The sequence below is a fragment of the Anomalospiza imberbis genome, chromosome Z (assembly GCF_031753505.1).
Source record: "Anomalospiza imberbis isolate Cuckoo-Finch-1a 21T00152 chromosome Z, ASM3175350v1, whole genome shotgun sequence".
Lineage (NCBI taxonomy): Eukaryota > Metazoa > Chordata > Aves > Passeriformes > Viduidae > Anomalospiza > Anomalospiza imberbis.
In genome coordinates, this window is record NC_089721.1 from 8,788,245 (window position 1) to 8,812,882 (window position 24,638).

Below are 24,638 nucleotides of genomic sequence, written 5' to 3' on the forward strand. Positions count from 1 at the left end.
GCTGAGTTTTGCTTGTTGTTGGTCAGGTTCTATGCTGGTTATGCAATTCAGATTGCATACTGTCATGCTCCAGCAGCATCATGCTGTGTGCTGGAAAGCAGGAGACCTCACTGGAAGGTAGCAGACCTCCCTTAGTCCTTGTGCTCGGTGTGTGAAGCCCAGAGCTCACAGGAAGGCTTCTTGAGGGGTTCACGCTCATAGAAGCCCTGAAGAAAGAGCTAATGCCTCATGCAGATGGAGGATGTGGCTCCACTCTGGCCTGGTCTCATATCGGATGTAGAGCCCCCTGTGGGAGAAGAGCACCCTTTACTTGATTACACAGCTTAATACACGAAGCCACACACACAGGAGAAGAGAGAGAGGTGAGATGTCTTCTGGGTGCAAACACAGAGGCAAAGCTGGGGCTCACCTGTTTGCTCTGAGTTGACAGCAGCAGTATCATGGACAGAGATGCATCTCTTTCCGATGCAGGAATTCAGGATGACAGTGTTAATCCCCCTTTATAGCTCCTTTCCCTCCATGTTTGCATCCCCAGACACATCAGTTCCAGTTTCTGGCTTTGTAGAGGAAGGGCTGGGTGGTTACAGCTAGACTTGATGATCTTAGAGATCTTTTCCAACCTAAATGATTCTGTGGTTCTGTAGTCTTTGAGCATTTCAGAAGGGCTGCATTTATTTTAAACTGAAAGGGAAGGTAGCTGTGAAAGCACCAGGCATGCGAAAATTGCCAAAAAGGTTACATGTACTGCTGGACACTCTATGCTTGACCTCCTCTGATATGGGATTACTAATTCTGGCAGATGTTCCCAGGGATGGAGAGCAGGTTCTGTTTAAACATCATGACCAAGCATTTTCCCTGGCTGTTGCATTGAGAATGAGTGAGAGAGCAGAGCAGATGCTTGGCTACTGACTTGTACTGTTGTATCTCCAGTGTTCCATCATTCCTGTCCTCTCAACTTTTGGCTGGTCTTCTCTTTTCCATGCTGTGTGTCGAGAGCTACAGGCTGGGTGTGTGCACAGGATGCAGCGCTTTCTTAAGCATGTCTTCTTAAGCACAGTTTTCAGAATTGTCCGGACATGGAAGTACGTCATGGAGATGAAAAGCATTTTTCTGTTTCTCCAGGAACGTGCTCTGGGCAATCAGTCCTTCATCAGGGCCTTCCTGCTCCTTAGTTATTCTTTTCCTTCCTGCTGCTCTCCTGTGTCCAGCCAGCAAAGAGCTCTCTGAGTCACCATGGTGGCTGCTTATTACTAGGCCTCAGCCCAGGCTCTGTGTATCATCATATATTACAGAGCTCCTGAGGGCTCTTTTAGGGCTCTTTCCACCCTGGCATGCTCTTGTTCCTCTGACTGGAATGTGTCTGGAGTGTGTGGGGACATCTTGTTTGCTGTCCTTAAGCACCTCTTTGCTGGATGTTTCTTGATAGTTTTCTAATGGCTCTTCTATCTAGAATAGCCTTCCTGGTAGTCTCTGCGGTGCCAGAGCCACACACCAGGGATACCAGGAGTTCCTGAGGTGCCACGTCTCCATGGGGAATGTGTAGAGTGGTCTGCCCCAGCTCTTTCATCTGCCTCACAGGAGGTTGAGCCCTGTTTCACTCTGCCCAACACAATCCAAGCTTGTCATGTTTGTTAGCCATCCTCTGTGACCTGCTTTGCCTTTGTGGCCTGCCTCGCCACTGTTGCCTGGGCTTTGCCTTTGCCAGCTTTTATCTTCTATTTTAAAGAACAGGACAGGATTTCCTCCTACACACAGATCCCCTTTATCCCTATAGCATTTCCTTCACTGGGGGTCTTTCTCCAACCTGAGCGAAATCATTGCCCAGAGCCAACAAATTTCCCATTTCTGGCTCTGTGTGCCTGTCTGCATATGGTGTGGCTGCCTGTTGTTTGAACGTGACTTTTGGAGGAGGTAGACCTTGCACAACTTGCACGGCAGCTGGGAGCTGCGAGTTAAGACTCTTTGTGTTAATTAAATGCACACCGATAAGCACATACAACCAGAAGGTTGCTTAATCGTGGGCTGACCTGACATGGAGACCTTGAATACAGCTGACTGATGATCCATGACAGCTTGCCCTGGTAGATGGGAAGATGTTAATAATAACCAGAGAGAAATTTAGAAGGGTTCTCAGCTGTGACCTAGGATAGTTTCCAACAAGACTGAATTCTCGAGGAAAAGGTCTCTTCACTGTGGTGGATGAAAAGGGGTGAATCTACTGGCTGAAAGCTCACATGGAGCATATTCTGCTTAGGGAAAAGATACATCTGGAGTATGTTTTTAACAGCCAGGTGGATTAGCAGCCAGATCAGCTGGCACAGGATGCTGTTCTACTCTCAGCTGCACCTGTGCGTTTGCTGTGTCTTTCCAGGAGCGTGTTTGTGTTTCTCCAAGTATTCTGCCTCACAGAATAAATTGCTCTCAGCTTTTAATCCTGCATTAGAGGCTTCCTGTTTCTCTGAGTCAAACAGAAGTCACACGACAGCAAGACCTCCAAAAGCCATGTAATAATCATGTCTCCCTGAGCAGGCACAGTGGACTTGGGCTATGCCATTCCTTGGGTTTCTTTATTTAATCTCTGGAAGCTCCCATTAATCAGGACATTACCTGCTACATCCTTCATTTTAGCAATTCAATCTCTTCCTTTTATCGATATTTCCCGATGCCGTGAATTGACCAAGATTGTAACATGGGCATTTGTTTTGCAGTGAAGTTGTAAAAATATATTGTTTCCAGTTTTAACAGTAAGGGTCTGTGAAGATGAATAGGGGTGCATACCTCTAAATAAGTAAAGCAAAGAGCTTCTGAGATACACAAGACCATGGAAGATTTTAAGAAAACCAATTTACTTCCTGACTGTTACGATTTTTTTGATGGAATAGTGAATGGTTAGTTTTATATGTTATACCTGATGTCTAACCTTAATTCCCCTGTATGGCTCTCAGGAATCCTCTTGCAACAGGGGATGTGAAAAGCAGCTTGTCCACTTGCTCTTGGCAGCAGCCTTTTATACATTTTGGAACTGCTTTAATGTACCCCCTGGTTTTCCCCTGAGAACTAACCCACTTGCTTTGCAGTTTACTCCTTTCTGTCCTTTTCTCCATGTTGTCTTCAAGCTCTCAGCAGTTTGTCCATTTAGGATATGTCCACGAGCTGTGTGCCAGTGTGGGCAGAGGGGAAGGATGACTCCAAATCTTGCACATCCAAGACATGCCTATTCATACAGCCCTGCATATTGTTTGCCTGCTTCAAAGCAAAATGCCACTCTTGCTCAACCTCTGCCTGTGATCTGCAGTTACCACAGATCCCTTCTGAATGAGCAAGTCATGCACAGTGATTAAGGGTGGGGATGTGCAGTCCGTGCTGTGTGAAGTGTTATGGTAATGGCTATAATTTATGTCAATTTGCTGTTTGTGTATAGACCTTATCCTTTCAGCTAACAGTACTATAGGCAGCACAGGTGAAGAGTGAGAGACAGCTGCTCCATCTGAGAGCCAGCAGGTTAACGTACAAGTGGCAGACAGGGTCTCGAGAAGTTTTCAATGGTCCTGTTCCCTCTCCCCTTCACAGTTTTTTTAGGTGCCTGCTGGGATGTGGGTGCTCAGAAGCCCAGGCAGTCAATTGCATAGCACTGGAGCCCTATGCCCACCAATATTGTACTGTTCTGTTGCTGCTGAGAGGTGGGGATGGAGTGAATCTTCAAGTGTCTTTTAATCACAGAGTGCTTTGCAGCTGCCAAGACACTGCTCTATTTGCCACTAAAACAACTGGGGCAGGTAACAGTGCAGAGCATCACTGTGTGTCCAGTTTGAGTGGTAACTGGAGAAACTTAGAGAGAAAATCAGTATAAACAACCATAACTGATACCATGTGTCTCTAGTAAGTCAGCCAGTGGTTATGTATCCCTGGGCTTCATTGCAAAGTGGAGAGGGAATGTTTGAGAGCTGGGGAGTCTGTTGGGAACTTTCTGTTCTTTGTGGCGAGTTCACGATGTGTCTGTCTGACTTTTGCTGTTGCTCAGAACGGGGACGGCAGGGAAGGACTTTGGCACGTGCAGAGTGATGTTAATGAGGGTTTTCTGTGTGAATCATATGATCATAGAATGGTTTGTGTTGGAAGGAACCTTACAAAGATCACTTAGTTCCAACCTCCCTGCCCTGGGCAGGGAAATCCAGAACAGTTTTCATACTTATTGTTGCCTTGGAAAACTGAAGTGTTTATGACTCAGTCTTTGAGCAAGAGGGAAGGATGTTTTTTTCCATTCTTGGATGTGGCCTCTTGTGCGTCCAACAGTGATGTTTTTCTTCTCCTCTGCTTGCCCTTTCTCTGCTTCATCTCTTCCATTGCAGTTGCTGTGAGCTGAGCCTCATGTGCAGTGCAGTCACCTTCATTTTGAGTCAGCCCCGCCATGCCCCTGGAGTGGGAAGGGAATGTCACTTGGCTGCACATCATGGGAACCATAAGCAGCCACCGTCCTTGAGCAATGTGTGCTGTCTACACAGTGAACCATTTCAGGGCGGCAGATTCAGCTCAGCCCTGCAGCATTTCATCTGCTTAGTTGGAAATACATAATTTTTATTTGAGGTCAGAATGCAGCAGTGCTGTGGGTGCCAAGTTCACCAGCCCCAGTGTATTATGTTATGTGACAACTTAAGGCTTTCCTCATGGCAGTGGGGAACTATTAAGTTATTGTGAAACTAGTTATTTAGGTAAATGGTGCTTTGGGGGCAGCATTGATCATGCTTTGAAGACTAATTTTAACTGGAGTGAAGCCACTAACACCTTAATATCCACTGTTACCATGGCTGCTCAGAATGATTCAGATTGATTGTTTGCCAGATCAAAAGGCTTTTTTTTTTTTTTTGATAATGCCCTTTCTGCTTCTTTTGCTAAGGCTTTGACTGGTGAGAGTTTATATTCCCAGTAAGTGTAGCATCAATATCCGAGTGAGTGCTTGAAGAAGCAGCTTTGCTCTTAGAGCTGAGCATCCTTAAAACATCCTGAAACTCCTGAAACTTCAGTCTAGATCAGTTATGTCCAGGCTTTGCTTTAATTCAAGATTTTCTGTGCAGCTTTATGAGTCTGGTTTATCAGATCGAAGCTGAGCCTTCAGACATGATCCAGGAGCTGCTCTGCTGTTTGTGTTTTGATTTCCCATTTCTAGAAACATTCAGCTACTTTTTTGTGCTCTTGCTTGGCAGTACTAAGTATTAGGAGTAGAACATGTGTGCCAAGACTTGGGTTGTAGGGTCATTTCTCCCTTTCACACAGAATTCCAAGGGATTCACATCTCCCTGTTATCCCAGCCTCCTTTGGGGTGCAAACATGCTGGAATCCTGAGCTGGAAAGGACTGCAGACCAGCAGCTGGCTGTGGGCAGGGTTTGGTTTTCCCATAGATGCCTCAGTAGTGTGGAGGTATGTGGAACTGATCCCAGCCCTGTGCAGAGCCGTGCCAGCACTAGCCCTGTCTGGGAGTTATGACTTTTTATGGAGCTTGTGAGGGCCTCTGTTCCTGGGCAGTGAAGCATCAATTGCCAGCACTAGGAAGGATTTGACCTCAGTACTGGAAATTGGGAATTCAGATGGTGATTGGGATGGAGGAGCCACCTTGCCCAGTATGATTTTTCTAGAAGTGGTTGCAGATGGTCAGCAAAGAGTGGGAGCAGGACACAGAGTACCCCAGTCTGTCTATTTGTTCCAGGACATTTGCTAGTATTTTGTTTGTTTAATAACCTGAAATGGATCTCTCAAGTGCTTTTCCTGTGTCCCTTTAATCCGTGTGTAATTCTTCCATTCATAGTACCCTTTGAGAGCTTAGAGGCAGTAAGCAGAGTAGAGGAAGATAACAGGAATGTTGAAAGAGGAACCACTGCTCTGAAGGGAAGTAGTTAGTGAAGATCAGCCTCAAAATGGAAGCTGTTCAATACATGAAATAATGCTCTGTGTACCAAAAAGTAGGACTTCAGTAGTGATATTTCCTAAAGACACAAAGCTAAGGAAACATCATCAGAGGCTGTTCAGTGTTATTCAGCAGGAAGAGCTGTGATTATTCCTTGAAGAACAGTACAAATGGGAACTGGATAGTTCAAAATTGCATGGCTATGTGCCTGAGAAATGAGCTAAAAGTTTATCTCTGTCTGGAAGCTCACTCGGGGAAAGTGAAAGTGGGGAAAAACTCAGGGTCTCAGAGTGATGTACAAGGTGACTGTGAGCATCTAACATGATTTAGCCATGGAAAAAATACATGTCATCCAATATGACACATTGGAGAAAGCATTTCTAGCAGAGATGGAGAAATTTCATCATATAAAGGCATGGGAGACCTTGCTTGGAAGACTGTGAACATTTCCAGTCACTCTCTGAAGGCTGTGTGCAAACTGGGTCAGGTCCAGAGAAGGAAAATGGGTATGATCAAAGAAATGGAAAGCCTACCTAATGTGAAGTGATTAGAGAACTCAAATGATATGACTTTAAACACAGGCTGGATAAATGCTGACGTTAAAGCTCATTTTTGGAACATGAGTGAATGGGGGTGAGCTGTGCATGGATAAAGATAAGCTGGAAATTCAGAGAATGTTCTTAAACATCAGAGGACTGAACTTGGGGAATTAATTCTGTTAGAAGACAGCAAGCAACAAGAAATGTCTGACTTTTTAAGAAAAACGGCAACAGCTTTCTCCTTGGAAGCCATTTCCTCATTTGGAGCTGTGGCTCCTGCCTTGGGTTGCTAGCCCTGAAGAAATCAGTACTGCTGTTGTGGGCAGTGGGCAGGGCTCACTGGGACAAAGGGTCATCATGATGGGCTGGTGAATTTGGATGTTGAGAATGTGTCTTTGACCAGCAAAACCTCACAGACTCCTGTGCCTCTGTCCTCAGTTCCCCTTGGAAAGCAGTCTCGGTGTGGATCAGTTGGTGATCCCCCAGGGAAATGTGAGGGCTAAGGGCAGGCATTTCCACTGTGCTAACATATGTTTTTATCAGTCTGCTTGGATGTTTGACCCCTTGTTCAAAAGTGGCTGTATCTGTTCCCACCGAACAGAAGAGATGCCGAGCGTATGTCAGTAACAATCATCCGGCACTGATCTCTGTGTGTCAGAGAGATGTTGTTTGGCCATGAAGCACAGGGCTTGAAGGAATGGGGAATTATTTAATTTTCCTTTATGAGAATTTTTGTGACGTTTCATCATCTGCTTTCCTGTTGGCTCCTGTTTTCTGGTTCCCCCTTGCTCCAGTTGAGCAGACCCGTGCTTTTAGTTCAACTCTGACCACAACAACCCTCTCTCTGGCATTTCCCAAACAGCCTGGATGGTGTTTGTGCTGGGTGGGGTTGCCATGGGATTTAGATTTCTGCCACAAACAATGGGTAAACAGGGTGAAAAGACTGAGGTGCATTCACCTTGTTCCTGAGTGATCCAACACATGGGAAAGAGTGAAGATGTCCCTGTGGACATGCTACAAATGTGGCCAGAGTGTATATCCTAGGCATGGTCCTGCTGTTGGACCTGCAGATAGCAAAGCACAGGTTTTCTGCTGTGATGGAGAGCTTGCTGTTGCTTGTACCACCCTCTGTTTGCTTGAGAGGCATGGACACACTGAAGGTAATGAGGGATTAGTCAAAATGCCCACCCTTTAAGAGGAGGTGGCAGCCAGCTCCCTTTGCTGGAGTACAGCTGTAAGCTGGAGGCAGCAGCTGGGGCTGCCTGTCAGTTTCAAGGGTGGGCAAATTGTGCCCCACACCTGATGGTGAGAGATGATTAAAGACCTGTCCTAGCATAGTGCTTGATGTCACAGCTACAGCCCAGACAGCTGACTGGAATCTGGGGCTGAGCTGTTTCCAGTTCATGCATCATTGGAGCAGCTTTGCAGCAAATAGGTGGGAGGCTGGGTCAGTTGGTGGGTGATTTTACTGCACAATTGTGGCAAAAATGGAATGGGTTCTTCTTGTACGTGGGCATGTGCTGACCTTAGCAGGCAATTCCTCCACAGTATATGAAGGAAGAAGCCCAAGTCCAAGACCGAAATGTATTGCGCTTTCTAACACCCAGCTGATCTATTTGTGACCTAGATGCTGTCAGCAAGATCTCCAGGTACATGTACAGCTCATGTCCAGTGTGAGTGCAACATGTGTGGCTCCCCCAAAGTGGTAGGCTTTGCTGCAGCCCAGGACTGGGAGGAGGATGTGCCTCCTTACTGGAATTCACAGACGGGAGATTGTGTTGTGCGTTCAGGGTAGGGAGGCTAAAATCCTGCCTGACACCTGGGGTGCTTGTGGATAGTGAGACTGATACTGCTTAATAAGGAATTTTCTCGTGCCAAGCTACCTACACCACAGAGTGCTGGAGTCTGTGGGAACAACCTGACCAGGCGAAGCAAGATGGGAACCCCTGTTACTGTAGGGGCATGCATGTCTTGACACCTCCATCTCTCTCGCCTTCCTTCTCCAAGGAATACAGTCGCCAGCCTGCAGAATCCCTGCTCCCTCCTTGCGTGACACTGTGGAGTCAGCCATGCTCCCCTTCTTACACTGACTCATCTCTGTGATCAAATAGAAGTCATCTCCGAGAAGACAGTCTGCAGGAAAGAGCTTTGTTCTTCCTTATTAATTAGCACCTGAGATCTCCTGCTGCCTGCAAATCTTTGGGACAGGCCGTAAGTTCCTAGTGCTGTTGCTGAGTGAGGCAGATTGGGGAGGGAGATGTGGCAGAGGGGTGTGTGCTGCAGAGGGTCGAGGCCATGTGAGTTTGAGATCTGGGGAACAAGCAGAATGTATCTTGGGGAGGAGGGTACAGACGTTTATGTTGGGAACAGACATGTAAATAGGAGTATTTCTTTGGGAGCCCCTTGTCTGCTTCACTGCTCTGTCTGATTTTAAAGAAATAATCCCCCCGACTCCATCTGCTCTGGTATGTGTGTCTCCTACACCAGAGGGGAATTGCTGTCAGTGAATTGGTTAATACCAGTGTCCTGTGGCAGGGGCAGGGATGAAGACAAGCACTCAGCCTGCCAGCATTTATACCTCCTGGCGTCAGCATTGGCAATGCTTGTGGAGGACTGGGGAGGGCACCGAAATAGTTTCCATTCTCCTCTCTGCTGTGGGAACGAGTCTCCTGGGTAACAAATGCTCCTTGTTCTGCACAGAGCTCCACAGCTGAAACTCTCCATCTCTTTCCTCACTGTTGCTCCCTGACTGTCCCAGCTGAAGGGGCCGGAGATGTCTGCTTGAGCCTGCCTTAATTAACACTGACAGTACAATGGGACTGGCCATACGGGGGTCCTGGGGCTGCACGTTAATGGGAGCACAGTAAATGATCTCATTTACAGCAGCTTGGTTGGAGCAGAGCCTGCCAGGACTGGCTTTCTGCTTGCTGTAATGGCCAGGCATCAAGGTAGGTCCCTCACTCCTGCATCCTCCTGGGGGCTTGTCCCTGCCTCTTGAACAGGACCAGCTGGTGGAGTGGGTCCCCAGCATCCCAGGAAAGGCAGGCAGTGTGCTGGGGAGTACAAAGTGCTGCTGAAAGGACCGATACACTGACTTCTTGGGAAGGACCTGGCCCGTGGAGCCTGACCTCTGGGACTGGTGGAGGGATCATTCACTGTGATTTGGAGGTGAGTAGCAGAGCTGCATCTGTGATGCTGGCTCCAGTGCACTGCAAACAGTCTGCACAGCCTACAGCCCAAGGCCCTTTCTCTTTTCCCAGTGGGATAGTCTCTTTGCGCTGGGGGGAGTCCTGGACTCCTGCCTCTGAAGCCCTTGGTAGGAACCACCCCCCAGCCCCATGGTTTTCTGACAGAAATCTGATTTAAATGTTACTTGAAGAGACATTTTAAACGTTTCTAGTGTTCTTGGATCCGAGATAATTGGCAACCACTTGCAGTAATAAGTCTAACACTTTTCTGTCATAGTTTTTTATGTCATAGTTTTTTTTATTTGACCTCTCCAGAGGCAGAAGCTCTGTAAAGTTTTGTATTGTCTGTGTTGTTGTGTTTGTGTTACTTGTTTGCTGCTTTGGGGACATCATGGCATAAAGTAAAAAGTACTCAGCCATCTGGCAGTTCTTAATTTCTTAGAATTTTGTGTCCATGTGACAATTTTACCCCTTCTCTGCCTTGATCTGATCTGCTCACTTCCCACAGAGCTTCAGTTTTGGAGGTTGCGGCTCACAGGTTTTGCTTTTTCCAGTGTGGGTACTTCAATTTCTGCACTGTACTTGGCTCTACACAGGGCTGTAGGCACGGGGCTGGATGAGAAAGGGCAGTAATATGAGTGGTCTCCGTGATGGATGCTGCTCCAGTGCTAGAAACATCTGCCCTGGCACAGCACAGGCCAGAGCACAGCTGAGTTTCTGGGGTGTGTGGTTATGCCCCAGTGGGTAGAAAAGCAAAAGTAGCCACATCTGTCCTTTGCACAGATACTGTGTCCTGTCAGGAACTGCACTACTCTGCCTATGGAGCAAGTTTCATCACCCCTTCTCACCAGCTGCCTCTGGAAAGGCAGATATGGAAAAATCCTTCCTGATAGCAAGAGAGCCTGGGCTTTGCAGGTAGTGACCCCCTGTTTCTGGTAGGAAGATCTGCTGTGGGTTGTGACATGCTGGGATCTAGCCCAGTTCATGGGCAGCACTTTAATCACAAACTGCAGCTAAGAGTTGGTGAGATCTTGATTTGAGGTCCCCTGTGAGAGCAGGGAGTGCAGACATTCTGCCCTTGCCAGGTGGGTTCAGCACTGTGGGAAGTGGTGGTGGTTGCATCTTGCTCTGGAGGTGGCTGCATTTCAGGGATGCTGTATAGATACTGTTGATGAAGCTGTCTAGGGCAAGGTACTACAGAAATTTAAAGAAGCTTCAGGAAGCTTCTTGCAGTCTTCCCATCCTCCTCCTCCTCCTATGCATTGCTTTGCAGACTGCCATTTTATCTCCAAGGGTTCTAGCTGCCATTATCAGCAGTAGGAACACTCCAATCCCTTTTGCTTTCCTTTGCAAAGGCAGGGTGAAGAGATCAGGCAGCCTGCAGGCACACAACATCCAAAATCCAGTCTCATCACAAAATAGGATGCTGCAGCTCTATTTTATGGCACAGGCTTCGATCTTTTTATTTCTCCTAATGCTGCCTACCTGATTTCCCTGTCCCTGTAAGAATCAATCCTCCATCATCCCCTCCTTTTCTGCTCCCTCCCATCCCCTGCCTTGTCTGAGGTTCCACAGGGACTGATTGCAAGCTGAAGTGGCAGTGCTGTGGGCATGCTTGCTCCTTCACACGCAGCAACGTCACAGCAGCAGCAGCAGGAGAATCGGAGATGTGATTGCGCAGACCCTCTGCATTGCCAGGGATGCAGCTGTGAAGAAAAAAAAAATCAGAAAAAAAAAATTGACTCTGTGTTTCCCACAGCATCCTGGTGAGAGAACACGGAGTCTTCTGGAATCTGAGTGCTCTGGAGTGCTGGAGCTGCGTGTGTTCGCTGACAGGGGACGGGGGACGAAGGATCTGTGGAAAGGTGAGGTGGACGAATTATCGGGGTGGGTGCCAGCTGTGCTGTTGGTTTTCAGGCCGCTCAGTGGCCGGTTTGTTTTTGCGGAGGATGCCAGCTAGCCGATGAAGCTTAAGGATTTTAGGGTTGCTTTGTCTCTTCAGAGGCTGCATTGCTTTGGAGCTGGCTGTGGCTGTCATGGATGTGAGCGAGCAAGGAGGCTGTGGCTGCTGTGCAGAATGTGTGTTTGTCCATTGTAGCTGTGCAATAGCAGTTGCCATGTCCGGGGTGGCTGTGCAGAGGCGAGTCGTGCTTCGCCCTGGCAGTGCCTCCGCACAGCTCTCCATTGTGCCTGCCATGACAGCCGAGCCCACACGGATTGTTGTGGTCCCGCCAGCTACCACACTCTCTGTGCATCCCTGGCGGTGATGCTGCTGTGCAGCTCAAAAGCTGTTTTGATGGACAGCGCTTCCATGAAAAGACAAAGGGCTCAGAGGAAAGGTTGCTGTCGCTGTGGCTTTTGCCTTCTTTTTTTGGCTTTTTTTTCCCCTTCTTTTATCCCTCCCCTAAATGCTGGTAAATTATTTGTTCAAAAGGCATTAGGGTAAATATCATGGCATGTAAAACGCTGTCTTTTTGCTAAGTGATACACAGGCTCTGTGCAGGCTGGAGTCCTTTGTGTTGCCAGGGTGTGTCTGTGTTGGCTGTGTAAATGGATGCATTCTCCCTGCTGCTCTTCACAGATCAGATGAGAAAGGTTATCTAGGAATGGAGGAATTACTGCTTTTAATTACTGAAATGAGGGGTCCGGGCTGGGTACCAGTTACTGGAGCTTAATTACGTGGTCTTGTTATAGCCAAATCCCTCTTTTCCTTCCCTGCCTTCCTTCTTCTTCCTCCCTCCCCCACCCTCTGCACAAATCCTTCCATTAAATTGCCTCTGCAAATAGGAGGAGGGTTTGAACAAAGAGAAGGATGTATGTGGGATAGGGATATAGACGCTGGGGGGGCAGTGTTCAGCATGACAGCGAGAACAATAAAGCAAAAGTATAAAAGAATGAGATTTTGGTATATGTGTTAAAGTGACGTGGCTGTAGGGGAATGTACAAATGGGAATGTCATAACAAAAGGAGATAATGGAATAGCAGATTCAGTCTTTTGGAGTTACAGAAAATGCTGAGCGTGTGGGGTTGCAATTGCAGGATTTTGGGCAAATCTGAAGTAAATGGGAGTCACAGAGTAACATATCATACAGGGTGAGGATTGATGGGTGTCATAAAGGTGTACTAGAGTACAAGGGAAGTAGAGATCTGTATTTTTATCTCCACACACCTGCAGCCTTTTATACCAATGTTGCTAAAGAGTGAGCTTGGCAGGTCTTACCTATTTACAGAATTTTTTTCCCATTTGCCAGTGACCTAAGAATAATTCAGACAAAGCTTTTTAGGCCTATAAAAAGCAACAGGATTACAGGAAAAATGTAGATAAAATGGTAGGTGTTTAGCAGACCTGCAGAGGAACTGTGGAAAGAGGGGGCAGATGAGAGGCATTGCAGAGCTGGGGGAGCAGGAGGTTTGGGTCAGAGACCAGCGGGAGAGCGCACTGAGGGGAAATTCAGGGTTGTCATTGTCAGGGAATGCAAATGTGTTGTTTCTGTTGTCATTCTCCAGCGTCTCACTGTGTTCCCCGAGACACTCAGTGCTGTGTGCAGCCCTGCAGGGTTTGTGGGGGTGGGGGTGATCCTCAGCACAGCCTTTTCTGCAGCAGTTCTCTGGAGGAACCATTTTGATGCTGCAGGTTCTCATTTGGTTGGTTCCTCTCTGTCCCTATGGAGTGACGAGGCTCCACAGCCTTTATACCCAGTGATGAAGGCAAGCCCAGGGTTTCAGTGCAGGGTGCCCGGTGAGGAGGAGAGGGCTTCCAGCAAAATCTCAAAGTGGCATGTTGCATTCTTGCAGATCGATGACTATGTCCTGGAAGCAACATAAGGCTTCCTGAACTGCAGCTCCTTCTCACCCCTGTCTTGCTCTTGGACCTGGGAAAACCTCTCTGTGTCTCCCAGAATCCGTCCCTTTCAGGCTGATGGGAGCAGGGAGCGGAATGTGTCCTGCAGGTGTGCACCAGACTGGGTTTGTGGTGGTGCTGCTGCAGAGCAGGTTCCTATGGGAGATGGGTGGTGGGTAACAACAGCATCGCTGTGTGCAGCACATCATGGGCTGGAGGACAGGATGTGCAACAGAATGTACAGGACACACATAACCTGTATCAGCATGTGGAAGAAAACATATATGTATATATGGTTTGTGTGTACAATGCTTGCCTAAAGGAATAAAAAGATGATGCAGCCTCCTTCTCTGTGTGGGATGGGAATGTCCCCAGGGCATACAGGCTGTGCCTGGCTAGTAGTTACCACTCTTACAAGAACATCTGTTAAGCAGTGAGAGTGCACAGATAATCTCTGCCTTGAGATACTTGAAAGATGGGCAAGAGGTTCTGGTGACTGGACCTGACTGAAATCATCCAATCCTCTCTGCATTGATGCAGATGATGGAGATAAAGTGCAGCTGGATCTATAGATAAGAGGGACCTGGACCTGCATTGCAGAAAGTGCAGGTGGCCCAGGAGAATATGCTGTGAACTCAGGAATGGCCTGCCCACAGCTCCATTACTGCCTGTCAGGTGTCTGAGGCTGTGTGAGCAAAGATAGAACAAATTTTTAGGCCCAGACATCTAAATTTTCTTCCGGTCTGATATTCTGGTGAGTCAAGATCTCACTCTGGTGTGGTTCCTGATACCCAGACAATACTCTGACTTTTGCAAGCCCTTCTTGTGCTTTGCCCTGTTTTTAATTTATTTCCCTGTCTTATATTTCTTTTCTAGTGTTTTCTGAAAGACTTATGTAATAGTAAGGGCAGGTTGATAAATCTGACATGGGTCACTTTCCCTGCCTTTGCAGAACAGCTAAAGACTTTTACCTTTAATATTTGTCAGCCACATGGTTTCACCTCCTTCCTCTCTTTTCTAAGGAGTATTTTTATCAATAGTGCAGTTTCCAGCTGCGATCAACCAGCTATTCCTTCATTGTTCTGGGATCAAGAATATCCTGTCCTTCTGACTTGAATGCTTTCATCTTTTTGAAGTTGATTCCAGTCAAAAGCTCGTTTCCTTTTCTGCACCTTCTTCCCCCGTCATTATCCAACCTGTCATTGCTGCATTTTCAGTATTTGTTTTGCCAAAAGATCACTGAAGGTGCTGGTTTTCTTACCACTAATATTCTTCTTGGTGTGGTTACTCATTCAGGTTGATCAGGAGCCTTTCTCTTCTAATCTCATCTTTTTTGGTGAGTCTAGATGTTTTTTTACTTAAATTCAAAGTATTTTCTGCAGTACTTCTCCAAGCTGTTTGTTCTTGTTGGCATTATAACTGTTTGCTCTGACGCGCCAGACATCTGCTCTTTAAAATTTAAAAAGGTTTCATTACAGCTCTGTTTGCTTTTTACCATTCCGTTTAATATAAACTAGGTCAGCTTGAGATGTTCAGTCCAAAGCAAGTTCTGTATCATAGGTCCTGGGTGAAAACTCATCTCAGTAGGCACGGTTGGTTCTGATAGTTGGACCAAAAAAAAAAAAAAAAGAAAATCCAGAGTAAGAGATGTGAAGATCTCTGCTGGTACTTGAGAGGTGGAGGATTGGAGGTGGAGGTACCTTCCTGCCAGCTGTGGAATCAAGGCCCATACTGGACAAGATTTTGTCCTCATGCTTGTGGAAACCATTGGAATCTGACTGGTAGTGGAAAGCCTCACTTGTCTCCTACCTCTGCTGTTTCATGGGTAGTGTTCTGATGTGGATAAAGTGCTTCTGGCTGGTCAGTCCATAAGCCCAAAAGAGCCAGAAGCCCACATTCCAGCTGTGTGAGAGGCTGCAGGATAAGGCTTGAAGAAGCTGAGAGAGCTTGGCTGGCAGGGGGTGAAATCCATAGCAATGATCAATGACAGCTGTATTGCTAACGAGCCTTAGCAGGGATTTGCCATTATTGTTATTGTCTGCCGAGCAGGTTCCCTGCATGCCCTCTCAACTCAAAGTTGGTTACTCTCCAATAAGAAAGAAATGGGCTGTCAAAATACCCCTGGTCTCTGTTTCTGCTTCAGTTTTCTCTCTTGATGAAAATGACTTTAATATTCATTTTCTGAAAAAAGTGGGTCAAAGCCAGGACATATGTGTTAAGATGAGCACAAAAGCAGGCTGTCCCACAAATTCATTGTCTTCTCACCACGGCTGTGTTGTAGCCTGAGGATGATGTAGACAGTATTTTTTTCTATCCGTCAGACACATGCAAGTACTTCTTACTGGGCAAGGTTGATGGTTGCTAAATTTACAGGCAGTGGGATAAAAAACCCAACCAAAACCCGCTGTGTTTGTTAATTGCTGTAAATGGGACAGAAGGGGAAGGCAGAGCAGTAATGTTGGTGAGTGGCCATAATGTGGGTGATGGCAACTTCTTGCTCAGGCTCAAGTTCTGAGTTTGCACTCTTGGAAGAGAGATGTGTGTTGGTTTTTGGGCAGTGCTGAGGCTGTGGGGCTGGCAGTACCTTTGAGTGATAAATAATCAATATTTGGGTCATATTAGTAGTGCTTTGTACTGACCCTTGGCAAGTGATAGGAAACTGGCCTTGCCACCAAACTGCCACTCTGTGCTCCAACACAAAATGCTCTCTGGAAGCAGAGAACAATTGTCACTGCCCTGTTATGCTTTTGGGGACAGTATCAGAGATATCTCACAGTGTATGAACGCTAGCAGTTCCTTTTGGGAAGAAGGGAATTTCTGCTCTGGGAGTTGTAGGGAAAAAATATTCAGTTAGCGCCTGTATGGAAAACCCTGGCAAATAGCAGGTTTTCACCTGATATTTTCCTCAGACCCTCTGTTACCTCAGACTAGAGTCTTTGCTCCCTACCCAGTTCTACTAATTTCATCAGTTTTACTCCAGAACCTCGCCTTATTTTTTACAAACTCACAGTAGGTGCCATTGCTTCTGGAAGAACATGCCCTAAATGCTTTCAGTGTGCTCATTCATCTTTGTTATGGTCTGCCTGCACTGGTGTAGGACCAGCCACATGGCTGCTTTGCCTCCTTTTGCCTATAGGCCCAATTCATCTGGGTTGTTTAGCCAGATAACTTCTTTTGGTCCCTCTCTGGGGTTCCCATGGCAAAGACCAGGGAGGTGTGCCTCAGGCTTCATTGTCACGTGTAAGCCCCTGTGTAAGCTCAGATAGCATAGCTGTACTCCCAGATGCCCTTCCTAGCAGGGAGAATGACCTGTCTTGATTATTGTGCTAGTGCAATTTTCTGCTCTTGGCAGGCAGGTTCATTACAGTGTTTGCTTACATGGTGTTTTTCCCTGTAGTCCCACCCTCAAACCTCTTCCAGTAACTCAGGTGGCAAAATTATAAGCCCACACAAGGAGAAGATCCAGTGGGAGGAGTAAATATTTCCTATCTCTGGTCCCAAGGTGCTGTTGGTCCACACGGTGTATCTTCCTTGGCTTCCTAATTCATTCTGATGATTGATACCTGGAGTGACACATCTGCCTGGGGTTAGGCTTATTCTGGTCGACTTCTCCTTCACCACTTGGTCTCCTGTGAGTTACTGTAGTGGCCTCTAAGGGGTTTCTTGCCCAAGTGTGTCTTAGCCTGAGCACTGATTGTAGCTCATTTCAGAAAACCAGCAAAAGGATTTCAGCATGAATCTGCACTTAGCCGTTTCCTACTGGCAACAAGCTTTTCTCACTTGTCCACAGTCAGTGGCATCTAACTTACCGTACTGCTGAGATTTGTCCTCCAACTGCAGGTTGTAGTGCTTGGAATGTTGTTGAGGAGAGCATTGTCCTTACTCAGATGTCTCCTCCTCCTTCAGCCCCATGTCATATGCCTCATTTTCATTTCCATAGGTCCTTGCTATTTATAATTACTGTCTTTATAAAGCGCTCTGGAGGTGGTGACTGCTTGTTACAGTGAGCCTGACAGCCTGTTTTTTCCCATGTGCTCCTCAGAGTGGCTGGTTTTGGTGGAGCGCTGGGTCAGAGGAGAGGTGAGGCAGTGTGGAGCACAGGGTGACCTCAGGCATCCCTGACCGTGGTCAGGAGGGCTAGCCAGTTCATAGGACAGTGGGAGAGGAGGAGAGGGGGAACTGCAAGAAAACAGGTGTGTCCTGGCACTGACAGGCAGTGGCATGGGGGTGGTTACTGCTCAAAGGTGGCCGTGCTCCAGCCACAGCCATTCAATTTATGCTTGGCCGTATCTAGTTGAGACACTGCGAGTCTTTTTGATCCACTGGGGTTTCTGTAATCTCCAGATTTCTTGGTGACTTTGCAAAAGTTTCAGAGACTCCATAGAATATTTCCATCTCCATAACCCTGACTTCTCCCAGGCTTTGTGCTGGAGACATGATTTGGTACCCCAAGGTGGAGAAAAACCCCAAACTGAAATGATGCATCTATAATTGTCCCAGAGGCACTGAGGAGTGATTCTGTTCTGTACCAGAGCATGTTCAACAACCAGGATTTTGGTCCAGTGCCTTGTTTCTGCTTTCCCCTTGGCATGAGTTGAGGTTGCAAAGAAAAACCACAACAACCTCTCAGCCTGCCCATCAAAATGAAAGGGGAACCTTCTTTCAAGGGTGCAGGCCAGTAGACCTCACTGCTTTAGTGAGGCAAATTCACTGTGGAGAAATATCCCTCAGCCCAGACCCTAGTAAGACTTTGAGGACCCTTTCATCTCTTGGGGGACCTCAAAGAAAAATTGCATGTTGACATGCTGAGAATTTATGCAGCCTGAGAGAGCAAGCTCCAAAACTCACACTCCAGAGACGAGGGGAAAGAAACTCCTTTCCTCAGAGAACAGTTAAAAAAATCCCGATTTCTCCTAGGCTAGTCTTGTTGTGATCCTTGAATTTTTTTAGCTTGATGCTAAGTTATATAGGTGTGTTTAAGAGAAGATAGTCACTAAAGGACACTTTGTCAGATTCCAAATTATTAAACTGATTAAATGCATTCCAACTCATTAAACTGATGTCATTAAACTGCAAAAAGTAACTGATTGTTACCCTGGTCATAAGGGACATTACCTGGCAGGCATGTACATATAGATGTTAAAGTACATAAGAAATGGAATGGAAACTTATTTTACTGCTTCTAATCCCACTGCCAATTGGAAAACTGTGTGAAATTAGTCACCGCAGCTCAGAAGCATGAATGCATAGCTGGAAGGAATTTAGAAACTGCCTAGGAAACGGAACAAATCCCTGTAAAATGTTCCTAAGAGGAGAGATTGAAAGAATGGAAGTTACTTGTGGTAAATGGGAAACTGTGGGGTTTGTGATATGAAATACTGAACAATCTAGAGAAAGAAAATAATGATTTATGAGGTGCCCTGATTGCAATGTGAAAGCACTCCAGGAAATTAAGGAGGATTATTTGAAACTGATAATATGAATACTTTTCACATACTGTGATTAATTAGTCCATGAATCTTGCTTTCAAACTTCAAAGCCCAGCAGTATTCCCAAATGGCCTGGCATTCTTGTGAATAAGACTACCCAGTGTATTTATAGTACGTGTTCAGAAGTTGCAGAGCTTTAAAACCTTGTGGTTTTGTTAAGGCCCATCTCACTTCAAGGGCTTAACACAGGCAAATGTTTGTCTCAGGTACATGTCTTCTCTGAGACTAATGGTCCAGAAAGGATGCAACAGCTTCAAGAACGAAGATGCTTAAATGTGATCGTGTCCTGTCTGCAAAGATCTGTGAGACTGCAGTCTGAAAGTGTCTCCTCAGTTCTCTCAAATACCCTTGAAGTGATTAAAAGCAGACTGCTCACAAAATCATAGGATAGTTTGGGTGGGAAAGGACCCTGAAGTTCCCGTCTCATTCCAAGCCCCTCCATGGGCAGGGACACTTCCCACTAGACCAGGTTGCTCAAAGCCCATCCAACCTGGCCATACTTTCAGTAGACTTGGTGGGTCTCCTGGAACTCTGACTGCTCTCCCAGTACAGAGTCAAGTCATCCCTGTTTGCCCTCTTTATTTTTCCCCCTAGTCAATAGGTCTTTGTGGCCCAACATGATCAGCAGAAGACCTTGGTTAATCCAGGGTTATCAGATTTAGTTTACCCTTAATGCTCTGTTGAGCCCAGTCATTCCAAGCCTAATTAGCACATGAGCTGTCTTGTGGAGTGATATCCTAAAATAAACTGTCCTGAAAAGAGCTTTACAAACTGAGCATGGTTTGGGTTGTCAGCCCCTACACGGGATACTTTCACCTCTAAGAAGGAAAGTATGTGTAATCATTACAAGTGTCTGGTCTGCTTCGTAAGTATTTTATTAAGATTCTGGCTTGCCTTTTGTTAGTTGGGCTGCGTGGAAAATATTCTGTTATATAAACTGATGTGGTTTCATCCACAATCTCCTGAATTCTCCCCTGCTGCCAGCCATGTGAGCATACAAACACACCCACACATCAGGAGGACACTTGTCGGAGCCCAGGACATCCCTTTGGCTTCCCTGGCTGTCCCGAGACCCTGGCAGGGGGCTTGGAGACCTTGGCTAGAAGTCAAAAACACCTGTGGCTTCGATTTTAGCCCATGGAAAAAACTGCCAATTTTGTATGAGGAATTACAAGCCACAAGGGTTTGAATAGTGTAGCAGTTGAATTAACAACGGGTGAAAAAGTGGAATTTTGGGGCTTTTTTAGAATGGGGTTAAGGGGACAAGATGGAGGGATTTGGGTGTGTCCTGACCGCCTTCTCCTTCTCCTTGTCCTCCATGTCTTGGTGTGATGGTGACACTTTTCTACTGGTTTAAGGTAGAGACACACTGTCCAACATAGATGTTAGATATTGGCACGTTATTGTAAACATAGTACACATAATTTTTAGTATAAAATGGTAACACCGCCCTAGAGGGTAGGCAGAATGCCATGGCTGACCTGCTAGACAGAGCTCAGCAGGTCAGAGATGTTATAGATAAGGAAAAATAAACAACCTTGAGAAGCTGATCTTATGCATTTCAACTCCTTCTGTGGCTGCACAGGCTGGGAGAACAAGGACTTTAACACTCTTGGGGTCATCCCAAGACCCAGACTCCGAGAGACACTTGGAGAGAGGCTGGTAATCGGACCAAGGATCTGGGAATACTTTTGTGCTTGAGCAGAAGAGAAATCTTGGCACTGAAGGTTGGCAAATTGAGTAGAAAATATGATCCTCTCCCTGCCCTAGCCCAAGGACAAGAAATGAAGTTAAATATCCCTATGTTCAAAAGTACTGACAGATAACTACTATTGAGGCATGTCATTTGGAGTGGAAGGCACTGGTTCAGGAAGTCACAAGCTTTAAAAATCTGCAAGAATTCCAAAAAACAAAAGGGACACTGAGGGATGATTGTATAGTCTTGTAAATTTCAATGGGCAGGTTATGAAACCTGCTCTGCAATGTAGACTACTCCCAAATGAAGGAGGCTGCTTGTGACTGGGTAGTCTCACAATGGCCCAAGGATTTGTTACTTCATCTGACACTTACTGTCTCAACATCCCAGGAATAATTCTGCCTTTTTTATTTTTACCCACACTGAACTCTGCTGAAATGAGATTCAGACATGATTGCAGAGGACCTGTTTGTTCAGCTACTTGGCCAAAAATAGGGTCAATAAATGCATGATCTTAAAAGTAATCAGGCAATTTCCATTTTCAAATATGAGTGCTAAACAATCTTTTCCTCTAGCTGCCTTCAAGGGATTGTAAAATCCAGCCTGTGGTCTAAAAGCATTTGGGTATCAGTGTTATTATCATATATATCCATGTATTAATATATTATCTATATAATGTATTTCTATGTATTATTATTATATATATATATATATTCATGTAAATATAATATAACATAGCGTAATATAATACCGACATCTATATTATATGTAGTCTTAGTGTCCTTCAGAAGGCAGGATAAATTTTATGTATTAACTCCTCAAATGCTGCTTTTATTGGGCTACTGAGCTTTTTTGCTTTGTACAATGCTATCATCCCCAAATCAGGGAGTTTGTGTATTCTCCAGACCATTGTGTATTCCTGCAGAAGAGACACAGGAAATTGTCGTCCTGTGTATCCAGGCATTTCTTCTGGTCTTGGTAGAACAGCCTAGGGCCAGGAAGGGTTAAAGTCTCCTGCAGCCTTAGCAGGAGTCAGCTGTTGGTCACAGCTGCTGATTGAAAAACCATTTAGATAGTGCAGTGTGGAAGAGGAACATCGAGCAAAAGCAGGCTGCTGCTGGCATGTGTTCTGTTTGTGCCTGATTTTGGCGCTCCTGATTTGTTTGCACGCAGTGTGCATTAAATTCCATGTAGGATTGCATCATTTAATACAGCTTTGCAGATGCAGGCATTCAGGCTGCCTGGAAGATCGCATGTCCATCACTCCTAGGTAATGCCATACCTGCGCTGCTTCTCCTGTTCACTGGGATGTGGCAGCAAACCATTGCAGCACTGCAATTATTTTCCAGTCTGAAAATAATCCTGCTGGCACTTTTTGACATTTCTAGCTGCTTTATTTACCATGGATTGTGGGGTGATATTTTGTTATTTTAAGAGCTTGGCCTGGCTGTGGTTTACTTGACGCCCCTGTAGCCACTTTTGCTGACTGTTCTGTTTCTGCTGTTGTGCTTCATGAGGTTGTACATCTGTAACCCACCATCCCAGAAATGTTTGTTTTTCACTTGAGAGTGATTCCTACATATGTGGCACTCTGGGCTGAAGAGACAGTAAACATCATTTTACAGCCTCTATTTACTGAATTGTCTTAAGGCTGAGTTCTTTATTTGTCAGGCTTTTTCAAGTGGTCACTAATGCTTTTGTCTTGCAGGGAGAGTTTTTGTTCTTGCAGGGATTGTTTTGCAGCTGTGATTCCTGCAATGCATAATCTGGACAGAGGTGTAATCCTGGTTTTAATCTGCACAGAAAGAAGGCAATAGGGAAGATAGCCAACCACAGAGTGGCTGAAGTCTGTATGGATGTGCTGAGCCGTACTGCCACAAGATCTTGTTCACAGAGAAGACAGACTTACTTTGTCTATTTTAGGACTTAGCTTGTCTCTTTTTTCCCAAGTCACTAAGGTGGTAGAAGATACAGGACTGCTTGAGGTAGAGCTGGCCTCGTGTACTTTTTTTTGTGCAGATGAAGGTTGCTCCTGAAATTATCCTCCCATAAGCTTTGGATAAGTAGGTCATCTGCTTTGCCATGGTTTGGCTAACACTGTGTTGTTGCCTGAAGCCAGATTCCAGTAAGGTTTAGGGAAGAAAATCCAATGCAAGTGATTTGTCACTTCTCTTTGAGAGGTCTTTCCAAAGCGTGGTGCAGGGTTGTGTGAACTGATAGATGCAAGTAACCAAGGTGACCGCAATCCACAGCTGAAGTGCAAAGAGTAGATTTATCCCATCACCTCACTGGCTGGAAGGTTTCAAAAACAGCAGGAGACACATACACTGCTAAGCTTATTCCATTTTAGCAGGGACCAAAAGCACATGGGCCTGTTCCCCGGCCTCCACATCTCAAAAGGCCTGGCCCATGTGCAGTGCTTCACAATTCTGTGTTTTCTATAACCTCCAAGCTTCTTATCTCTTTTTCTTCCAGCGGTGAGGCACAAGCCTGTGAAAAATGATACTGAAATAATTGACAGCATTCTGTTGTCTTCTACAGAAATTTCATTTCTCAAGACAGACAGAAAACAACACAAAGCAAACACAATACATGAAACTTCCCACACTGAATAGTCTTAGCATCCCCCAGCTGCCAGGTCGTCTTGAGTGAAAACAACTATGTTTTTCCTCCTCACTAAATTTTCCACTTTCAAGCCTTTTCTCCCTGCAGTGATGTGATTCTTGGGGTCCTCTATGGAGGGCCTGGAGTTGGACTTGATAATCCTGATGGGTCCCTTCTAACTCAGCATATTCTATGATTCTGGGATTCTAATTATAGGAATGCTACAGATCCCCAGCAAGCCCAGAAATCTCCAGTGCTGTTGAGACTGTCGTGTCCTCTCCACTTCTTGATGTCATCTCAGGAGCCTTCACCCCTGCAGTGGACACGTGAATAAGAATAGCTGCCCATTCCCTGTTGCATGTAGCTCTAGGGAACACAAAGACTTAGGGAACAGTTTTGCCACCCTGTGCAGGCATAGGTCAGGGTGTTGGCCTTGACTCCTGACGCCAAGCTGAGTTCAATGCCTGACTCCTGACTCCTCAGCCCAACACTCCATTCCCTGCCTCCTGTGGCTGTTGTGGTAGAGAGTTTTGAGCTCAGCTCCCAGGCATAGAAGGTGGTGGGAAAACCATCAGGCCAGATTTCTGCTGGCTTTGACTCAGGTTCACCCACAGCTGATGGCTGTGGTCTTGTCACCACTCAGCTGCAGCTGCTGGTTTGTGGGGTCCTCAGTTGAGCAAGTCAGTAGAAGGAGCACGTTGATGAGGCAACCAGCTGGCAGCCTTGCTTTGCACAAATCATAGAAGAATACCATGGCTTGGGTTGGAAGGGGCCCTAAAGGTCATCAGTTCCAACCCTCTTGCCATGGACAGGGAAGTCATCCATTAGGTCAGGATCACTAAGGCCTGACCAAAGCTGTGCAGTTAGGGAGGGGTAGTCTTGGCATCTCTGAATACTGATTGTGCCCAGAAATTTCATGCACTTATAGGATTTTCTTTCTTTGCGGGTTCTTGAGTGCTCTGGTGACCCTGCAAAACCCAGGCTCCAGCACCCAGTCAGATCTGCACTTCAAAATGGAATTGTTTGATTTCTGCTGTTGTAAGATCTTCAGGAAGCTTTCAGAGTGCTCAGGCAAAAAGATGCTATGCAAGCATAGTCCCTCCTGCTGCTACTGCTGCTGCTACTAGAGAGTCTGTGATAAGAAAGGATTTACTGTGTCTGCAGTTTAATTCATTAGCAGTTTCTGTGTGATATGAACAGCTAGAAACATCAGTCTTTTTCTTCTCTGCAGATTTGCATAAAGTAATTAGGAGCATATGTACTGGGGGCTGGGGCAGGGAGGAGGAGGAGGAGGGGCAGGGAGGAGGAGGAGGAGGAGGAGGAGGAGGAGCAGGTTCCATCCCAGAGCACCTCAGTGGATGCTCTGAGTCACGGCCTGTAA

At 46.2% G+C, this 24,638-nt stretch overlaps 1 protein-coding gene across 6 annotated transcripts in view; it reads left to right on the forward strand.

Moving 5' to 3' along the window:
• The window catches only part of RUSC2 (RUN and SH3 domain containing 2), a 57,292-nt gene that overhangs the window by 10,315 nt on the left and 22,339 nt on the right, over positions 1 to 24,638 (forward strand). For 2 of the 6 annotated variants that reach the window (XM_068176451.1, XM_068176450.1), the window contains one exon: positions 11,387 to 11,492. The exons of 1 other annotated variant lie outside the window; for it this stretch is intronic. The gene's annotated coding sequence lies outside the window, so the exon portion shown is untranslated. Of the gene's footprint in view, positions 1 to 11,133; positions 11,493 to 24,638 lie in introns of those variants that run through there. 3 more of the 6 variants (XM_068176454.1, XM_068176449.1, XM_068176453.1) reach the window with 3 other exon arrangements.